The sequence below is a fragment of the Lithobates pipiens genome, unplaced genomic scaffold (genome assembly GCF_037356315.1).
Source record: "Lithobates pipiens isolate NorthernLeopardFrog02 unplaced genomic scaffold, aLitPip1_a1.2 Scaffold_19, whole genome shotgun sequence".
NCBI lineage: Eukaryota > Metazoa > Chordata > Amphibia > Anura > Ranidae > Lithobates > Lithobates pipiens.
This window is the reverse complement of record NW_027507764.1, coordinates 386,519,253-386,540,783: the sequence shown is the minus strand read 5'-3', so window position 1 is coordinate 386,540,783 and position 21,531 is coordinate 386,519,253. Positions and strand designations below refer to the sequence as shown.

At 40.7% G+C, this 21,531-nt stretch overlaps 1 protein-coding gene across 2 annotated transcripts in view; it reads right to left on the bottom strand.

Moving 5' to 3' along the window:
* Positions 1-21,531, bottom strand: part of DIPK1C (divergent protein kinase domain 1C) — a 128,200-nt gene that overhangs the window by 37,040 nt on the left and 69,629 nt on the right. The gene's annotated exons all lie outside the window — the stretch shown is intronic.

Sequence of the window (21,531 nt, the reverse complement as noted above, 5' to 3'; positions counted from 1 at the left end):
ATGAGCACATTAAAAATAGATAAATTGAGGAAAAATATAACTGGAAAAATTTACTTTATAGGCATCACTGATAAAAACTAATACATTTTATACACCACATAAATATAAAAACAGAATTTAAAAGGCAGTAATTGAGAAAAGCCCACTGTAGTCAATAGACTTGATGCATGTCTTATGATGAGGTCTCTCTAACTTGGTGCACTCTATGATACCTGGTATATCACCACATTCGCCCATAGCTCAATTACATGTGTATGTCTGAGGTGCTGGTTTATAGATACACTATCTGCTATATGTTTATATCACACCAGTGAATAAGTATATATCCTGATGCATGATCAATGGAATTATATCTATGTATATATACTTAATGAATGTCTCTCCATTTTCATTTAAAAATTGTATACAAGCTCCAGAAGAAGCGGTTCCATGCGAAACATGTCAAGCTTCCTGTAATTTATACTTTGTATTAGCCATCATGACAATAGTTGGGGTTGTCACCAGTACACCCCTAACGTAGTGTCTTGCAGAAATATATTTGACCACTGTTTGTTTTTCTCAATTACAGTCTTTTAAATTCAGTTTTTTTATTTATGTGGTGTGTTTAACCACTTGCCGACCAGCTGCCGCGGTTTCACTGCGGCAGAATGGCACAGCTGGGCGACACAACGTTATGTAACGTTGCTTTGCCCTGTGGCCACTAGGGGGGCCTGCTACCTGCCCCCGGAGCTGATGCGAGTGCCCGGAAGCCGCAATCACCGCCAGGCTCCTGCGATCGCTGGTGACACACTGTGAACCAGGATCTGTGTGTGAAAACACATGGTTTCCGGTTCTCTGAGGGGAGAAGAGACCAATCGTCTGTTCATACAAAATATGAACAGCGATCTGTCATCTCCCCTAGACAGTCACCTCCCCCTTCAGTTAAAACACACACTAGGGAACACAATTAACCCCTTGACCGCCCTTCCCTGCCAGTGAAATTTTTACAGTAATCAGTGCATTTTATAGCACTGATCGCTGTATAAATGCCAATGGTCCCAAAAATGTGTCAAAAGTGTCCGATGTGTCTGCCATAATGTCACAGTCCCAATAAAATTGCCGCCATTACTAGTAAAAAAAAATAATAATAAAAATGCTATAAATCTATCCCCTATTTTGTAGACACTATAACTTTTGCCTAAACCAATCAATATACACTTATTGTGATTTTTATTACCAAAAATATGTAGAAGAATACATATCGGCCTAAAGTGAGAAAAAATTAGCTTTTAAAAAAAAAAAAAAAAATGGGGATATTTATTATAGCAAAAAGTATAAAATATTGTGTTTTTTTCAAAATTGTTGCTCTTTTTTTGTTTATAGGGCAAAAAGTAAAAACCGCAGAGATGATCAAATACCACCAAAAGAAAGCTCAATTTGTGAGCAAAAAAGGGCATCAATTTTGTTTAGGTGTAGTGTTGCACGACTGCGCACTTGTCAGTTAAAGCGCTGAATCGCAAAAAAGGGCCTGGTCATGCAACAGCCAAATCTTCCGGGGCTGAAGCGGTTAATAAAATTATTACTTTTTATCAGTGGTGCCTATATAGTCAATTTTTCCAGTTATATTTTTTCTCCATATCAAATTATATTAATTACTTCTGTACACCCTCAGTGCCATCCTGCATTGGTGTGCTTAGCTTTTTTTCTACTAAATATAGATAAGTATACATATATTTTTTATACAGGTTAGATACGTAGGAGGAGGGGGCAGGGGCTTTTTTTTTAAGAATGTATATGGTTAGGCTTTTACTCCACTTTAAAAGGTAACTTCACTTTTGTTGAGAAAAATACCAATCCACTCTGGGTGTTCAATGTATATTGCAAGGATTTTGACAAAGTTTATAACAGAGCCCTACTTTTTCTTGTTCTGGTGAAGAAAATGCAGATTGTTTCACCGACTCCTTTACAGTCTGATTCCTCAATGGGAAGACCTTTGTTCATTTTAACCACCTGGTGCTCTTTCAGTGTTTATTGACAAAAGCTGCAGTGTCTGCATCTCCTTAGAAGTAGTTACACCTTCTGGAGCATCTTATAGTAAATAAAATTATTATTGCAGGGGATGCCTACAATTGTACTTGTTGCGCCAGGTTGCAATATTGTATTTCATTTTTTGAAAATTTTTAGAAAATTACAGAAACTTCCTATTTAAATATAAAGGTTATTTTAATAACAATAGATTACAAAATGGCTTGTGTAACAATTTTAGATACTATAATAATTTTTGGACAATCGTGGAGTTCTCATTTAAATGTTAACCAAGTTTTCTACATCACTGCCTCAGACAATATTTCGATAGAAATATTCTAGTCTTTAGAATGAAATAATAAAGATTGTAATTTGATTTTGGTGAGGCATAGTGGTTGACACAAGACCTGAAGCAATTCTGGCTCTTTGCTTTATTTTTTCACTAATATTACTTGCTGTATATATAAAGTATACTCACAACTTATTGATAACATATGTTGTCTTATGATGTCCTTGTGTATGTATGCATGATTGATTACACATGCTGCTCAATACTGCTCTCTGTTAACATTAGCTGTTATGTAAGGATACTATTACAAGTGGTTACTTGTTACTGATATATACACCGCTCATTGATAACATATGTTGTCTTACGATGTTAGTGATGTCAGGAAAATACTGCTAACTGAAAAAGAAGAAAGTATACACATGTGCATATATAGCTATATACAGGCATCATTCTACCCTATGCATACCTGAACATTGACATGCTTGTCTACAAGCTCCTCCCCACGTATTTTGAATTTTCAAAGACTATAGTTAGAATGTGTTTATGGAATAGCAACCTTAGCAATAGCAAACAAAAGAAAGGTAGAGAAGGTTTCATATTTCCCAGATTAATCTTCTGATCCCTCTACACATCCCATACATTCGTTTCCCCCTATAGTCCTCTTGCTGAATTTAGGCCCAGATATTTAGAGATTGACATAATAAACCTTCCATTCTCAACCAGGTGTACAGGACACTGAGAATGTGTCCTGAATGACATGTATATTTCCCCAATTCCGGAGTTGTGATTCCTTTAAGGGGGACAGTTTGGAGACATGGTTGAGTACTCACTGGTAATTTCCCATGAAGGGTCAGGACTTCCTGGGTAAGAGAGGACTAATTGTCAGTACTGTCTGAATTGATACATTTCTTTTAGGGACTGGAACTTCGGAGTTTCAAAGAGTTTTGAGAGGGAAGAACCTCCAAACCCTAACTACAAGGACTCCGGTCATGAAGAGATTAAGCCACAGCAAAGGGAGTCTTAAAGGCAGTAGCAAGCCTAATCAAAAAGGAGATTATTGGCTGATCCCAAATAGTGAAGTAGAAAACCTATCCCCTTTAACAAACTTCCATTTTTTTTAATAAACACTTGTCAAGCAGTACTTCCTGCAATTATGTCGGCCAAGCTTCTACCTTTTTTGTTTGGCCCAACAAATTTTTTCAGAGTATTTTATGGAGTTTTTATCTAGGCCATTCTGTCTATTCTGTGTTTTGGCTATTCATTTTTATTTTGTATGTATATTATTACTAAAGTACTACTATCTGAAGATATTGGGAGCTACAAAGGAAGAATCAAAATAAAACTAAAATATTAATATAAAAAATGGATCAACAGCTGCAATCATTGATATAGTGATCTCACACCTACATAAATATAAAGTATAATAATGGTGCGCTTAATTCAACCTGTCACTGGCTCCTCCTCCTAGGTGATGTCACTTCCGGTGTCCCGTTACCAAGAAGTAAGCTGTGAGGAGGCAAGCTTTTGATGTCCTCTTAATACATGCAATTATTTGTGCATGCGCAAGACACATGGCTCTTGTGTTTGGACATTATTTGCTTATCTTGGAGTTCAGCTTTAATAAAGTAAAGGAGGCAAGATATGCCAATAATTAGGTTTGGTTCATTGTACACAAAAGTATTAAACCATGATTATGATTTGCATTTTTATTAGCACTTATATAAGACTTAAATAGGAATAATGTTTTATTATGCCTGACAGGGATTATCATGGTCCAGCTAACGTATTACCATTCAGTAATCGTTTTACATGTCATGTTTCTATGCACAGCCTGTCAACCTAAGCTATTTGAGAAGAAATACATTAGTGTGCTTTATATAAACAGGTATTTAGCAGAAGAATAAAACATATTATTATGACAGTCTTTGAGTAAAAGACAGTGCTCTCAGAATGACAGCTCTTAAAATCTTTCTCATCTTTTCTAAACTCATGCAGTATTATATTTTTGTTACATTTACAAATGGAACTGATAGCTGGAGATTAGAAAATTGTAAGGATCTCTATACACTCGATGTTGTTTATAAAATACAGTCATATATTACAGAACACTGCTCTCATTTTAAGCAGATGGGTTTCCACCCATTGAAATATTAGTCTGAATACTGAAGCTCCAATATGTGGATTACTACAATCCACAAGGCTTTTACTAAAGTTAATGCTGGTCGGAATCTTCTTAATAACAATAAATACTGTAAATATTAGCTAAATGTATTAAGATGCTGTTAGTGTCTAATGCTCTACAGCTCTTTAACATAAAGCATGTAATTATCTCTTCTAGAGAATGGTGCTCTTTGTGATGTGTGTATATAGCAGGAATTTTCTGCAATACAAAATAGATTTTAACTAAAGCTAGGTGAGGGTGGGTTTCCCTACGCACCAAAAGGCCACTTATCTAAAATGTAAACTTTATTATAAATCATAAAGTGTATATATATCTCGCAGGTGTGTAATACAGGCACACTCATCCATGTGAACACAGACCACCACTAATGGACGAGCCCCGTATATCACCATAGCCACAAAAAAGCTTCTCTAATAACCAAGACTGCATTGATACAAGGCATATCTCACCCACAAAAATGAAAAGGGGGGGGGGGGCGGAATGTGTCAGGACAAAAATTAAAGCATGTGAACCTAAATGAAAATAAAGTTAGAAGGTGCTGCCAAAATAAAATCACCCAAACTTAACATGTTTCACTCTTCAAAGAGAGCTTTGTCAGAGGTAAGAACGCCAAACAAAATGAGCAACCAAGAGTAGCTGACTGTCACATGGTGAAAAGAAAATGACGCCTAAAACCTCCAGTTCGCCCTATAGTTTCAGGGAATCAAAATATGAATGAAGGTGCCAACACATATATTGATTACATCCTTTATCCATATGTTCAAATATTGAAGATACACGAGACTTTGTTAATAAACTTTCAGACATTTCTCTGGAGGAGGATGTTTGGCTGGCAAGCCTCGATGTGGAGGCACTCTATAGTAATAATAGACATGCCTTGGGGCCTAAAGCATGTAAATACTTCCTGAATGATAGAGGTGTAACTTTTCAGAAATACACGTATTTTGTTCTTCAGCTCCTACAATTTGAGTTGAAACATAATTTCTTTCTTTTTGACTTCAAAATTTACAGACAATGTAAAAGCACTGCAATGGGTTCATCCTGTGCACCAACATATGCAAATCTGTTCCTTTTATATTTTATAATGAAGGCTATGTTTGGTGCGCAGCCTCATCTAGTTCTATTTCGTTTTTGCCACGGTAAGTATTATCGATATCATGGGCTTTTGTATATTTGTAACAAAATAGATTTTGAGCATTATTGTTACTACCTATTTAAAGCAATCCTGTCTTGTTCTCATATGGAAGGTAAAGGTTTCCTTTCATTATATCTCCCAAGCAACGCATACTCACCTTTCCTTGGTTCCCCTGCCCCACTGTACAGTTGTTGGGAGCGAACAAAAAAAGCCAGTACTTATTTGTAGATAGGAACATGTGACTTACTCCATGTGACAGCATTTGACTAATCACTATGCACCAGTGTTGTCACATGGGGGCAATCCATAGCATGTGTATGTATTGCTATGGCTTGGTGGTTTTCTTATAGTGTAGCACCCGCTTGTGTGCTGTAAGTGTAAATAGGTTTTTGTACAGAATAGGTAAATTGTCAGGCTTGGCTGGCAACCAAGCCTGTGTGTTTTTCTGGGTCAGGGTTTGGGTGACTCAGGGAGGGCTGGGTGACTCACAGGCAGCATCACTGAGACCTCCCCTCTACTTTTTGAACTTACTAGAAACTTCCAGAAGAATGGGGGGACAAGTAAGGTGGAGCTGCCTGGAGTGTTCCTGAGGGCCCTGACCAATCCCCAACACATGGGTTGGCAGGCCCCCTCAAATACTCAGGGTCAGCCCAGCTAGAGCAGTGGAGTTTGGGTGGAAGATGGAGTGTTAGGCTGTCGGTGGCCTTTGAGGGAGCCTCTAGTTTGGGGGGATGACCTAGGGCCTGGGCTCAGGTGTGGAAAGGGCCCTTCTCATGACACACAGAGAGATCCTGACCAGGAAGCAAGGGAGCAAGGTTAAGGATAACAGGAGAGAATACTGCCATGCAAATCTCCAAGAAGGAAGACAGCCAGGAGGGCTGGTGCGTGTTACAGTCAGAGGACTGAGAGGCATACCTGAGAGGACTGGGCGGAAGCAGTCTGAGATGGATGCAGAGTTAGTCTGGGAGGACTGTGGAGTCTTAGCTTGGAGGGCTAATGAAAAAGGCAGCTGCAGCAAGGCGGGCTGGCAGTGCCTTAAGAGGTGGAATTGGGATCAGTAGCCACAGGAGTAGGGCAGCAGAGCACTGGGACTTCTTTTTGCTACACAATAGGGGCCCACGGCCCCTGCTTGCAAAAGACATTTACTTTGGTCTGATTATACTCCTGTCAGACCATCATTACAGTGCCAGCCAGTCCTGTGAGTTGTTGCTCTACCAGCATATTTGTTGTGAAGGTAAAAGGAGAAGTGTCCCTGAAGAGTTCTGAGTTTGATCAGGTGGGCATCCCATAATACCCTCAAACCTATCCAAGTTCAATTCCCCTAATAAAATACAAAAACAAAGCTGCAAGGATTGTTTTCTGACTACAGTGTGCTTGGAAAATTTGTGTACCTGGCAGTGCAGGGTGGGAAATATTTTATTCACCAGCGACTCCTGTAGGGGTAGTGCTACAATACCTTAGACATAAATTAAATGTTCAATTTTAGTTACATGTGTTTTTTTTTTAAGCTAGGCCTCATCTATTGATATGCTAACGAACCTTTTGGGCAGCTTCATGAAGCTCAGTACAAGAAATGAGGTAGCAGGAAGTGAGGGATAGGGATGGACTTTGAACAAGCCACATGCTCTGGAAAACAAAGGGAGTTGTTCTGGAGACTTCGGGGAAGAAAAAGTTGTGTTGGAGGACTCTGAGAAACAAGGAGCCATGAGAAGACACAATTACCAGAAAGAATTAAATTAAGTAACTTTTAGTGAATCTCTCTCTTGCATACATTGCCCATGCTAGTTTGCTGGGAAGGATAGATGGTTTTGATATGTGTATACTTTATGCATATTTTGTGATACCTTGTATACTATGAATTGTTTTTTTTTTATCTGGAGCTGTATGTACAGCCCTTCTGTTTAATAGAGCAAATAATAATACACTACAGAGTTTTAATTGCTTCCTTGGCTTATACCACAAAGTAACCCTAATAGACAAAGCAAAACAGTGTAACATACAATTGGAGTGACTATTTCCTCTAATGAAGTAGAAAGGATAAAACCTAGGTTGGGAATACTAGCTGTTGTGATATGCTTTGTTTTATCTGTTTTGATGTGAGTACAAAAAAAAAAACTACAATTTGGTTTAATAAATGGTAACGTCTGCACTATTTTGCACTGACCTGACGAGAGACCATACAAGAGAAGGAGACAGCAGGTCACATGAGCTGGGGGAAGCATGACAATGGCAAGCCTATCCAAGCAGAAAAATCTTTTTTGAGGGGTTCATGTGAGGATATTGCCTTTATTGAAAGTTTCTACTTGATGGCAGAACAGTGAAAACATCTTAAACATTTTGCGTGAATGGTAGTTTTGGTCTAGATTACTGTTATGGCTGTTTGGGAAGAGCAGGGATCTAAAATCTTGTTTTCCCTGGTGAAAAGCTCTGTTATTGACTTTCAGACATTAACTTACCTTGAATTTTCAGTTATAGGATATGATTATATAGCGCTGCATTAAAGTACAACTAAAGGCTCCTGTATAACAGTCAAAACAATTACTAAATCCAAGTACTATGTGAGGCATAAGCCTCGTATGAATAAAAAAAAATCCCCTTGCAATTAGGTCTCACTTGCTCCCCCTTCAAGACACTGCAGCTCACAGTGGGAGGGCTTCACCAACAGATGAATTGTTGTCACTCTAGAAATCAGTGGGCAGGACTAGGTATGGTGCAATGCTGATTGACTAGCTACAGTCTTGAGATTTAGAAATGACAATTATGATAACTACCCTCCCCCCGCAACATTTTTTCATTCCATTGTAGGGCAAGCAAGCACAGCCTACATGAAAGTGACAACTCTGCCCTGAGGTTAGGAGCGTGGCAGCATTTTGACCACACTATCTCAGGAAGAGGCATTAGACTGACATCACTGGCAGGATCTTCAGATATGTGTGGGGCTTTGCAAGGGGACTAAAATACAGGTAGAGTTGTACTCATTATTAAGTGATGCAACACATATTTTTCAATGGGGGGACTTAGTTCTACGTTAAGCATATTCATGTTACTTACAATATTAGGCCTTAAATGATAAAACATTACTGACATTATATGAAAAATCATATACATGTAGCTCAGAACCACAGAACCATTTTCAGACTAGGAACCAGATAAGTAACAAAGCACTGATGCTTTCCTAATACCAGAGAAGAATGATATTCCTGCTCTAGTGAAGCACAATGAAAAATGTGTCCATTAAGAAATTGGGAAGTAGATTTCTAGCTTTTCATAATGAAATGTTTAGATTAGGCCTAAAGTGAGATCAAAGGTAAAGCCAGGCAACATCTTTAATATATGGGAAGCTATATGCTAACTATTAAAATGAGCAGTAAGGAGCCAGTTTCCTTCTTTCAATGTAATAGTAAACGTGAGCCAATTCTTGGAGCAAGGAAAAGACAAAAAAATATGTGGGTTTTACAAATGAGCTTATGGCTAATTCCACCCAAAGCCATTACAGGTGTGGATGGATGCTGGTAGGACAATTTGCCAGTTAACATCTTATATCTTCCTGTGAAAAGATCTCACTAATAGAGCTGCTAGGAACATGTCCCTCTGTAACTTTTATTACAAAAAAAGATATCAAGTTTCCCCTAGTGCAGGGATATGCAATTAGTGGACCTCCAGCTGTTGCAAAACTACAAGTCCCATCATGCCTCTGCCTCTGGGTATCATGCTTGTGGCTGTCAGTCTTGCTATGCCTCATGGGACTTGTAGTTCTGAAACAGCTAGAGGTCCGCTAATTGCATATCCCTGCCTTAGTGGATTCTAAATTGGAACATATGGAAGATCCTTCAGGGAAAAGTGACACCATTTAGTTGAAAAGGACCTATACTATGGAAGCTGTGCCCAAAAAAAGGCATGCAAAGGGAGGGCAAAGGACTATTCCAAGTATTGCCTGTATGCCTCCGCTAGCTGATCTTTTTCCTATGCTTTTCTCCACATTGTGTCTCTTTATAGAGGTTGCATCTTGGTAGAGGTGAAGGGCTTTGGTTCTTTATGTCTACGCTGCCTCCCTGCTGATATTGAAACTGTAGGAGAGGTGGAAGAAGCATAGATCCTTAGAATAAAGGAGACAGAAGCAGGGAGATGATTGCACTGAGAATGCTTGGGTACAGCTTCTTCTTCAGGCCCTCAGAATAGTGAATAGTGTAGTAGGGATGCCGCTAAGGCTGTACTTACACTGGCAGTTTTAATCTTACCTAGGCATTGTCTACCACTTCAATCCAGTTTGTTAGTGTGAGTGCTCCAAGCCATGCCAGGGGAATATTAAGTGTACCTCCTCCAAGTGCTTAGTCCTAGGTAAAGTTCATTTTTGGGCCAGGCCAGTTCACTATAGTGTGAGCCGAGATCATGCCTGAGCTTAGAACTCTCCATAGAACACAAAATCAGGGATCACTCTGTTCTGGATGATTTAAGATGTAATGATGTCTATAAACACTTATTTTACAGAACAGTATGAGCGCAGAGCAGCAGGGGTGAGGGGGGCATTCATACTTGCCCAGTGTGAGTACACACTATCTCACTGCCTTAGGTCTCGCACTGCAGATGTACCTTTACGTGTCGGGAAGTATACTATTAATTTTGAGGCATTTATAGCAAAAGGCAATTTTTTCAGTGTATTGTTAAGGCAGTGTAGGCCCACTTTAAATAATACCCTAGAGAGTAACAGTTGTAGTTTTTGTGCCTGTAGCAATAATTTATGCAAGCAACAGCTTGTCCTTTATTTTATTATTATAACCCATTTCATTCCTACACAAGAGAAAACACACAAAAAATATACAGTTATATAACTAAATTGTGGACCTTTTGTTTTACATTTTTTTACATGTCACATGCTTTTTTAATGTAATTTCTTCATAACTTTATAAAAGCCTTTCAATTGTGAGTTTCCTTCAATTTTTTAGGATCATAATATATTAGGTGTGATAAGTGGAAGGGGAATAAAATAGCCTTGTTCTTTTTTATAGGTTGAAATACTGCTGTATAAAGGAGATGGGCTTAGGGAAATACATACTTTAATTCACAGAGGAACCGTTCCTGCATATCAAGCTTTTTACAGCTGGTTATAAAGAACAAGTTAAAACTTGGACTAAGCTCAAACCAAACATCTGATCCCCAGCTGGAATTGCTTAGTCTTATGGTAGTTTCATCACATAAAATTAAGCTTGGAGTGATCCACACATTTTACAGGTTTTCGCAGGCTGTTATCAGGACTAAATATCCTTATAAAATTTTTATTTTTCTTAACATTTAAAACATTGGAATGTGTCCTATCATAATGATGTTTGGGTAGTAGACGAAGAAGGGCTGATATCAAATAAGTAGAGGGTTTACTTAACTGTATTAAAATCATTTTTATGGACCACTCAACCAGTTAGCCTCATAAAGTAGATTTTAAAGCATTTTTTATAAATAGTCTTGTATTATATACAGGGCTTCTATTTATTACACATACAGGCTGCGTTTAATCCCCAACCCTCTGCTCCATGCTCACCTCTTAATTTACCCTGATGACTGGGTTTTATGCTTTTTTTTGTACATATACTGACCTTTTTTTCCGAAGTCTTCAGACCAGTCATGTGACACCATAGGATCCCTTCCCTCTTTACCTCTTCTCCTGACTGGATGGTCTATACCGATTCTGAGAGGGGTGCTGATGTTTTCACATCAGCAGTGCTCTCTACACCAGTACACTGTGAATGAAGGAACCGTTGACGTTAGTTTGGCACTCTCATTGGATTAAAATCATGTGAACATCCCACGCACTATAAGTATCAATATGATCACAAACTGATAAATTATTGAAAATGCTGCTAAACATCAAAACTGCTTTCACCTCACTCCACGTCATCAATATAACCGTTCAGATGTAGCACAAATCATACGATAAACAATCGAAAGAAAAATAAATGTCCAAATAATTCCGTGGGGAAACAGTCCACCGCTAATATCTTATAAACACTTTCCACTTTGTGCTTCCAGTGTTGTCCTTGTTATACATGCAGCCACCCAGTGCAGTTTAAAAATGCTCACCTCATGGTGTTGACCCTAATATAATAGCAAGGTTACAACAAACATTTGTTATCCTTCCAGTCCACCAAAGCAGTCTCGTCCTCTGGTAGCACCTTACTCACTTATTAAAAGCACTATCTGTGCTATGGTATACACATGACAAGGTACAGAGGACAACAAACAGCAGTGTATATCATACTACAAAGACCATGCCATCCTCCGGAGCGTGGCTCCATCCCTATACATGTTACGCCTGGAATATGGGCTTCCTCAGTAGGTGTTATAAACTAAATCTAACATGCAAAGGAAGGATTTTATCATCTTCAGGGACAAATCTGAAAATTAGGAAGGAAATTAAAAACTACTTACATCCAACTGTATGAAGTTCCTGCTGTTATATAATAGAATTTATCCCTTTAGTCTCTTCCCTACCTTTCTGCCATTGGGTACTCCTGGTTTATATAGAAGGAACTGCTATGTATAGCGAAGTAGCACTACTGTAGTGACTGGTCCAGTCATATGGAACACTACAAGGTACCTTTTTACTCTTGTTAGTTATACCATTTGTAATGTTAGCTTTATTGTCAAACTTCAAACTTAAAGTGGTTCTAAAGGCTCAAAGTTTTTTTTTTACCTTAAAGCATTCTATGCATGAGGGTAAAAAAACCTTTTCTGTGCAGCAGCCCCCCCCCAATACTTACCTAAACCCCATTGTGAAACAGTGATGTGCACAAGAGCCTCTGCTCTCCGGGGAATCTCCCTCTTCATTGACTGAGCAAATGGGAAGGGGGGTGGGGATGAGCCATGGCTCTGTGTGTGAATGGACATGTAGAGCAGCTGCTCGGGAGCAAGCTGCTTGCTCTGGGGGCACTCAGCAGGAGGGAGTGGCCAGGAGCGCCGGTGGGGGACCCGAGAAGAGGAGGATCGGGGCTACTCCTTGTGCAAAACCACTGCACAGAGCAGGTAAGTATAACATGTATGTTATTTTAAAAAATTATAATAATTGCCTTTATTATCGGGGTAATTAAGGGATTGCAAGTAAAGTTTCTGTATGCCACTTAGAGTATATTCACTTAAACGGTAGATGCAGGAGAGCATTCAGCACCCATCTATTTTCCATTAGGCTGGGTTCACACTGTCTTCGCATGCAGCTCACAGCAGGGGTCCAGTGTGTCCCGCTTCTCTGTTTCAGGGATGAATCAGGCCCGAATTTTTGCCTGAATTTGGACCTGAAACGGAGCCAAAGATGCACAGGACCCCTGTGCAATCCACTCCGCAGCTGCCATGGAGATGTGTAAACCAGCTCCATCGACAGCCAGTCACAATCTCCTCACATGCGAATTGGATTTGGGGAAAACCACATCTAATTTGCAGTAGTTTGAACCCAGCCTTACTATCTAGGTTAAATATACCTGCCAAGTAACCCCCCTGGCACTTCAGTCTGCTCACATAATTTGTAATAAAAACGTCTTTGCCATTCTGAAGTTTCATTCAACCCCTTTGCATATTATTTTACATGTACTGTGATTCTGTACTTGCCAAATATGTTGCAGAAATCTCCCTCCACTGTCTGGCTGCATCCAATTTAACAACTGTGGGCAGCTGAATTTGCTGCCTGTTCACTTCATGGATTTACACAGATACACAGAGGCACACCTCCAGCTCTGCAGCCCTGCAGCTCTCACTGGCCCTCTAATGACTCACCCCCCCTCCCTTCCTAGCAAACTCTCAAGCCTAGGCTACTGACTAGACAAGAAACAGAAAGTTGGCTGTATGAGGTATTTACTGGCAGAAAAAAAATGTTTTACTATCCAAAGTTAAAACAACAAGGGCAGAAGATTTAATAGATGGAAAGATGAAAAAATGATTGAAGGTCCGCTTTAAGAAAAAATGAACTTAAGGCCTTTTTCACACGGGGCCAGTAATGATCCGCCCCGTGATGATCCGCACGCTCAGCGGGGATCGCTCCGTTGTCCCCGCTGAGCCGGCTGCGGACAGGGCGGTCTCCGCACACTGTGCGGGGACCGCCCGGTCAGCTCTCCACTCTCCTCTATGGGGATCGGATGAGCACGGACCGTGTGTCCGTGTTCATCCGATCCGCTCTGCAGACGGATAGAAAAATAGGATTTTCCTCCGTCTGCAGAATCGGACTGTTGCGGAGGCGGAGGAAATCGGGTGTCTGCGGATGTTCATCGCTATCCCATAGGGATGAATGTATGCCCGTATTTCATCCGCAAGCAGATGGATGAAATACGGACATATCATCCGCATGTGTGAAAGGGGCCTAAAGCATATCTAAAACTTTTTAGAGTGGGGAAGGGTTAGAATACCTGCCAGATGTTTATTGTTGTCTGTGTTGCTGTGACCTGGGAAGATCCACCTTTTCTATTTGTCTCATGAGCAACTATCTAACATTTTGAGCTGTCATCACAACAGGAAAATAAAAAGTTTGGAGCTCAGATATACTTTTATTATTAAAAGTGTACTGACATGTATACTATCTAGTTTAATCCCAGCTGTGTGCAAATAAGGTTAACTCAGGCTGTTCTGTTAAGCCATAAAACACCTTGCAGGAAACCTTAAGCTGACTAAGGAAATAAAGCCATTTATCTCTGCCAAAAGTTATGCAGTTAGCTATTTTGTTTGGAGGCAGAATAGCAAGCAATGTTTTCTTCCATAATAAAATGTAATGATAATATTCATTTGTGTACTGCATTGAGATAATGAAAACGACAAAACACTTTGCAGAAGGAGAGGTCATAAGAAAAAGCTGGTGTTCTGCATTGAGTGATTGAACACAAAAGCTCAGCACAATAATAGGGCATTCTTTAAAGGGTGAGCCTGTTATTTTGCAATACTAAAGAGGCTTGAACAGTGAGTTATAATACAGTTAACCTGCAGAGAAAGAATGTTATTATACAATTTTGTATTATTACGTTATATGCTGTGAATTTCCATACATATTATGCTTTGTTCAAAAGTGTTCACTGGATGTATCAGGAAGATAGGTGGGCTTTAGCCAACGAAACATAGACCACCCACACTGTATTCATTCCTGGCTGTACTGCTCTGTCAGTGGCATACTCAGATCGGTCGACTCTACACTACTCAGTACATTACATACTTCTCACTGCTCCACTCTGAATGCTGTGCTGTACATCACATACTTCATACCCCAAATCATTGCAGTATTGCCATATAGTACCTGAAGTTATTCATACCACTAAGAAATCGCACCATGTTCAATAAATTGGCATTTTCCCAACGTTTAATGAATAGGCAGGGCATGCATAACATCCTAACCAAGATTTTATACTACAGACACTGTTTGTGTACCCTAGAGTACTTTATGCAGTTTCAAAGGATACTTCTGCCAGTTAAAGAGGAAGTAAACCCTGATGGGTTTTACTTCCTCTTTTTTTCCCCTGCAAAGTAAAAGCATAGTGGGCTAGTATACATCGAAGCCTGTGATGTCCCCGTTTTCGCCGCTGGTGGCTGCATCCATCTTCACCCCTCCTCCTTTCCGGGGTCGCGGACTCCGGCTCTGTGATTGTCCGGAGTCGCGTGACCTAACTCCCGCACGTGTGCACGGGAGCTGCCAGTCATGGTATGTGCCCCTTCTTCTGTGCGTGTGCGCTGATGACGCAAGAGTATATGGTAAATATCTTCTGAACGGTGCAGGTTTAGGAGATATTCCCAGTACCTACAGGAAAGCCTTATTATAGACTTACCTGTAGGTAAAAGTGGTGTAAATAGGTTTACAACCACCTTATAGTAAAGGATTTTAGTAGAAAACAAAATAGATCTAAGGGATTATTTTAAAACCCACTCCAGGATAAACAGAAGGCCTGCATGGGGTGGAAGTGGGGCTGAAGTGAGTATAACTGGCTTTACACCAGGCAGGTTGGATTAGATGGAGGCTGGAGGCCACAATAGGCAAAAAACGATTTTTGGTAGAGTTGGGCTTTATTTAGACACATTTTATTTATCCCCCTTCACCCACGTTGTTCTTAAATGATTTAATAAACATAGGAAAACATAACCCCACAAAAGGTGGCTTTAAAATTATTGGCTTTATAAAAGGGTACATAATTAACAGAATTAGAGAAGCATGTTATACATAATGCCAGTCATTAGAAACAAAAGGGACACAAACATGATAATGATTAAATAAATTCTTCATTATCTCTCAATATTGGGCCTGGGACTCACATTTTTTTCTGTACCTGCCTGGATTTTACCCAAGCCTATTGGTCTATCCATGTCTATGGGCTGCCAACCAGAGCCCCTTAGTACACTTCAATGTGGTAAATATTCCAGCTGTGTGATGAAGCTATATTTGATTCCAATACCTCGATTTCTCACAAAAGGACATCACCCTCTGCTATACAACTGCGGCTGGGTGCAGTACTGAACCCCCCTTTACAACGTATTCAACGAACCACCAGCACATCAGGAACAGTGTTGCCAGTAATCTTCTTATTTTATTAGTTACTCACATTAAAATCTTCCACTAATGTGGGTGACTAATAAATAGAGAGAATTCTTGGCTACACTTTGCCTGTAATGCTGGTGGCACTGAATATCTAGACCATGCCAGCAGACGCTGATGTACCCCCTCCTCCTTTCATGGCACTAGAACAAAACTGAGCTCATGATCACTGTTGTTCACAAAGCGTTAGAGAAATACAGTTGTAGAATGCGGATAAGAAACCAAGAAATTAAGAGATGTGTTTGAATCTTTTGCAGTACTACTAGAAAAACGTATGCAGTCATTAATGTGCAAGCCAGTAAAACGTTGACCCTGGCACAACTTCTGAAAAGTTTGCATTGCTGTTAAATTGATCCAACTACACTAGCTAGATCTGTATTAATGTAGCCAACAGAACACTGGTAGTTTAAATAAAATCTTCATGTATTCATTTTAACATAGGCAAATGTCCAGGAGCTGCAGTTATGTGTTTATAATTGCATTACTTAGGTAGACCTCTGTTAATATTAATGTAAGATGTTTGTAGAAATAAAGAATTTTGTATTCATTTTGCAGGGTCCATGGAGACAAGTTTTGAAGTTAAAGGGATTGTAAAGGCAGAAGTTTTTATTTTATTGTATGCATTAAGATAAAAACCCCTCTGTGTGCAGCAGCCCCCCTCATCCCCCTAATACTTACCTGAGTCCATCTTTATCTAGCGATGTTGCAGGAGTGTCTAAGCTGCCCGGGACTCCCCTCCTTATTGACTGAGACAGCAGCGCAGCATGATTGGCTCCCGCTACTTTCAATCAAAATCATTCAGCCAATCAGGAGAGAGAGAAGCCAGGTCGTGGCGCCATGTCTGAATAGACACAGTGAGCTGTGACTCGGCTCGGGTGCCCCCATTGCAAGCGGCTTGCCAGGAGCACCGGCGAAGGACCCGAGAAAAGGAGGATCTGGGCTGCTCTGTGCAAAACTAACTGCACAGAGCAGGTAAGTATAACGTTTGTTATTTAACCACTTAAGGATTGCCCACCACAGATATACTGCGGAAGGGCGGCTCTATTGCACGAAACTATGTATCTGTATGTTGTTTAGTGTAATAGATACCGTGGGGGCATGCGTGGCACAGAGTGGGAGCCAATGCGCAGGTCCAGCGGCCACAATGTTCGCTGGTCACCCACAATCACCCCACAGAGAGGCAGAATGGGGATCTGCCTATGTAAACAAAGCAGATCCCCATTCTGATAGGGGAGTACAGAGAGATCGTCTGTTCCTAGTAATCAGAAACAGGGATCTCTGTATGCTCCCTGTCAGTCCATACCCCACACAGTTAGAAAGCACTTCCCTAGGACACACATAACCCTTTGATCACCCTGGTGTTAACCCCTTCCCTGTCAGTGTCATTTATACAGTAATTAGTGCATTTTTTTAGCACTCATCGCTGTATTGGTGTCACTGGTCCCCAAAAAGTGTTACTTAAGGTCACAATCCCACTAAAAATCGCTTATTCCCGCCATTACCAGTAAAAACAATGTAAAAAATGAAACATCCCTAAATCTATCCCCTATTTTGTAGATGCTATAACTTTTGCGCAAACCAATATACGCTTTTTTTACCATTTTTTTGGACATTTTTTTTTCAAAATTGGCGGTCTTTTTTTGTTTATAGCGCAAAAAATAAAAACCGCATCAAATCATCAAATACCACCAAAAGAAAGCTCTATTGTGTGGAAAAAAGGCATCATTTTTTTTTGGGTATGGCGTCACATGCCCATGCAATCGTCGGTTAAAGTAACAGTGCTGTATCGAAAAAATGGCCTGGTCATTAAGGAGGTAAATCCTTCCGGGGCTGAAGTGGTTAAAAAACAAAAATAAGTCTGAAAATGCATCACTTTGCTCAGAAAATTGTTGCAATTACAAATGTTTAGGCATTCTCATGTTTATTTAATGTGTTTGTATTGGTAGGAAACAAAAAAGTGAAGAAACAAAAACCCAAATCTGACACATTCCACGCAAAACTCCTAAAATGCACTGTACAAAATTATTGGCACCAGCAATGTAATATTTGATAGCACACCCCTTGGAAAAAATAACTGAAATCAATTGTGTCCTGTAACCATCAATGAGTTTCTTACACCTCTCTAATGAAATTTTAGACCACTCTTATTTCGCCAACTGCTCCAGGTCTCTCAGATAGGAAGGGTTCCCTTTCCAAATTTTGAGATCTCTCCACAGGTGCTCTGTGGAATTCAGATTTGCACTCTTTGCTGACCAGTTCAGTACCCTCCAGTGCTTTGTCTTAAACCATTTCTGGGTGCTTTTTGACATGTGCTTTGGGTCATAGTCCTGCTGTAAGATCCATGACCTCTGACAGAGACCTAAATTTTTGGCACTGGGTCCTAGATTGCACCCTTCTTTGGTAGTCTTCAGATTTCATAATGCTATGCACACAGTCAAGACATCCAGTGCCTGAAGCAGCCAAGCAACCCCAAAACATCAGTGAACCTCCACCATGTTTGACTGTAGGGACTGTATTCTTTTCTTTAAAGGCCTCATTTCTTTTTCTAAAAACAGTAGAATGATGGGCTTTACCAAAAAGCTGTAATTTTGCTTCGTCTGTCCATGGCAAATCTTCCCAAAAGGATTTTGGCAAACTCTTTGATCAATTTTTCTCTTTTTTTGTCCACATAGAAACCTCTGGTTGGAAAGGAGAGAGTCATTAAATTTCCAGTTATTAGTGCGATGTGTTACGGTTGGCATGGCCAAACGCATTGATACAGGTGTGTGATCTGATATAGTCACAGTGCCTATATGGGTTGATCGCAGGAGAGGGAGGTGAAAGTGGTCTAGAAAGATATTGTCTATTCTGGAGTAGGATTGATACATTTTGGAAAAATGGGAGAAATCTTTTTCTTTGGGGTAGAGTAGGTGCCAGACGTCTAGTAATTGAGGGTCTAGGAGCCTCTTTTTGACAAATGGCAAACGTTTGAATGAGATGTTGGAGCGACCCTGGGATGTGTCTAGTGTGGGGTCAAGTGGCATGTTATGTCACCTGCGAGGATAACTATTCCTTTGGCAAATTGCGATAATTTAGTGAGAGTTTTGGAGAAGAAGGTAGGTTGGTTATGATTAGGGCAGTAGCCATTTTCTAGGGTGCACTGGGTGTTGCCTAGAAAGCCCCTAAGGAAGAGAAAGCGACTATGGTCACCCGCTAACATGTCTGAAAGGCGAAAGGATACATTCCCGCTATGCCCAATGGCCATGCCCTTGGCTTTGTTGGTGTCGGAAAGACTATAGTACCACTGTGGAAAGTGAGGCGAGGTTAATTTGACTGGCGTTGAGTGGGTTAAATGTGTTTCTTGAAGAAAGGCAATAGAGCATGTGGAATTCTTTAGTTCACGTTATACTTTATGGTGACAGTCAGACCCTTAACATTGTATGAAGTAATTGTTAGCATAGCCATTATGACAGCGGAGTGGGACCCTTTAGTTTATTCATCCATGCATGCCAACAAGGAGGGGAAAGGGAGGGAGAGCAATAAATAGAGGTAGATCAGAAAGGAGAGAGAAAATAAAAAGAACATATACAGAGAGAATATTCATGTATTGACATACTTGTGGGAAGAACAAGAAAAACAAGAAAAAAAGGGCAGAAATCTGCAGTGTTCCCTGTGGAGAGAGAGAGAGAGCAAGCAGACTTCTAGGGAGAGATCAAATGGAGCACCCTGTAGGCTGCCCGCACTCACCAACCCCAGGAGCCGGGGGGCAGGGGACATATTGTGGAATAAGTGTGTAGGAGCAGTGTGCCCCGTCAGCACTCGGCCTATAAGAAAAAACTCAAACAGTAGGAGATCCAGCAAAAAATCTTTTTTTTTTAACAAGAAAACAAGAACATGTTAAACCTGGTGAAATAACCTGCAAAACCGAACAAACATGGTGATAACAAATGCAAAAGGACCCATTATGGTATCAGGCCAGTGTCATCCAAGCAAATTCAGGTGAAGCTGAATAAGCGTCTCATAGGCCTGATTGTGGCGCATTAGACACAGAAATGATAGTCATCCATATTTGAAAAGGGAGTTTGGGTAATTAAATGTTCATCTCAGCCGTGCTTTTGTGAGAAGTCCGGAATTGAAGTGCGCCTTTTCTTTGATGGAGTTTTCCACCACTGGGGATCTAGGGGGACCGAGAATTTACGGATGGGGTCCTGCCAGCCCGGGAGTTCCACTGGCGGCAAGTTAAGATGCTACAGGAAAGTTGAGAGCTCCTCAGGGAACCGGAGGTTAAAGGAGTGGCCATTTTTAGTGGCAATTAAACATGCAGGGAAGCCCCATCTGAATGTGATCCCATCAGTGCGCAAAAGATCAAGGAGCGGTTTTAGGGCTCTGCGGTGATCTAGGTTCTCCTTGGAGAGATCTGGAAAGATGTTAATGACCAATGACCATCAAAGTCAATGTTAGGGGTGTTCCGCATTTTAGTCATGATGGCGTTTTTGTCTTCAAAATAATGTAAGCGGCAGATAACATCTCTAGGCTGGTCTGATGTGACATTGCGAGGCCGCAGAGCGTGGTGCACTCAGTCAAATCACAGTGGGTCAGTGACAGGGTTGCCCAGTATTGTATTAAAAATATGGTGGATTGATGGTTCAAGATCATTATCCCTGGTTGCTTCTGGTAACCCCCTGATACACAGATTATTTCTGTGATTGTGATTCTCGAGATACTCGAGTTTATACAGAGAGGCACGGTGAGCAAAGACTAGCTGTGTAACAGTCTCCTGCCGCTGCTCTATCTCCTCTATTCTGACCAGAATGTGTAACATGTCTGCTCTCAATGCAGTGATTTCTTTCTTAATAGATTTTTCTAGGCTGTGGAACATCCCTGCAAGTTCCTTTTTAAGTCCACTCACTAATATTGTCATTTCTGAGCCAGCAGGGGATCCAGGATTGTCCATGAGATTCAAGCAGTAGCAGGAGGCAGGAGAGCTCTCTCTGATGAAGGCTGCATGTGTGGAGGAAGAGATACTCAACCTCGAGGCTCTAGCCCAGTGATGGCGAACCTTGGCACCCCAGATGTTTTGGAACTACATTTCCCATGATGCTCATCCACTCTGCAGTGTAGTGGAGCATCATGGGAAATGTAGTTCCAAAACATCTGGGGTGCCAAGGTTCGCCGTCACTGCTCTAGCCTGTCCGGCTGGATCTTTCCGCGGCTAGATACCATTTGATGGAGCTGACGGTGGACGGGTGAGTCACCGATCCCTTCCTGGATTTAGCAAACATGGAGCGGGGTCTAGGTGTCCTGGCAGGCATAACTGGTGCTATAAGGCCGATGGCTGGACGGAGCTCTCCTTACCCACGTCCGGTCATGTGTAAGCCACGCCCCCCAGAAAATTTACA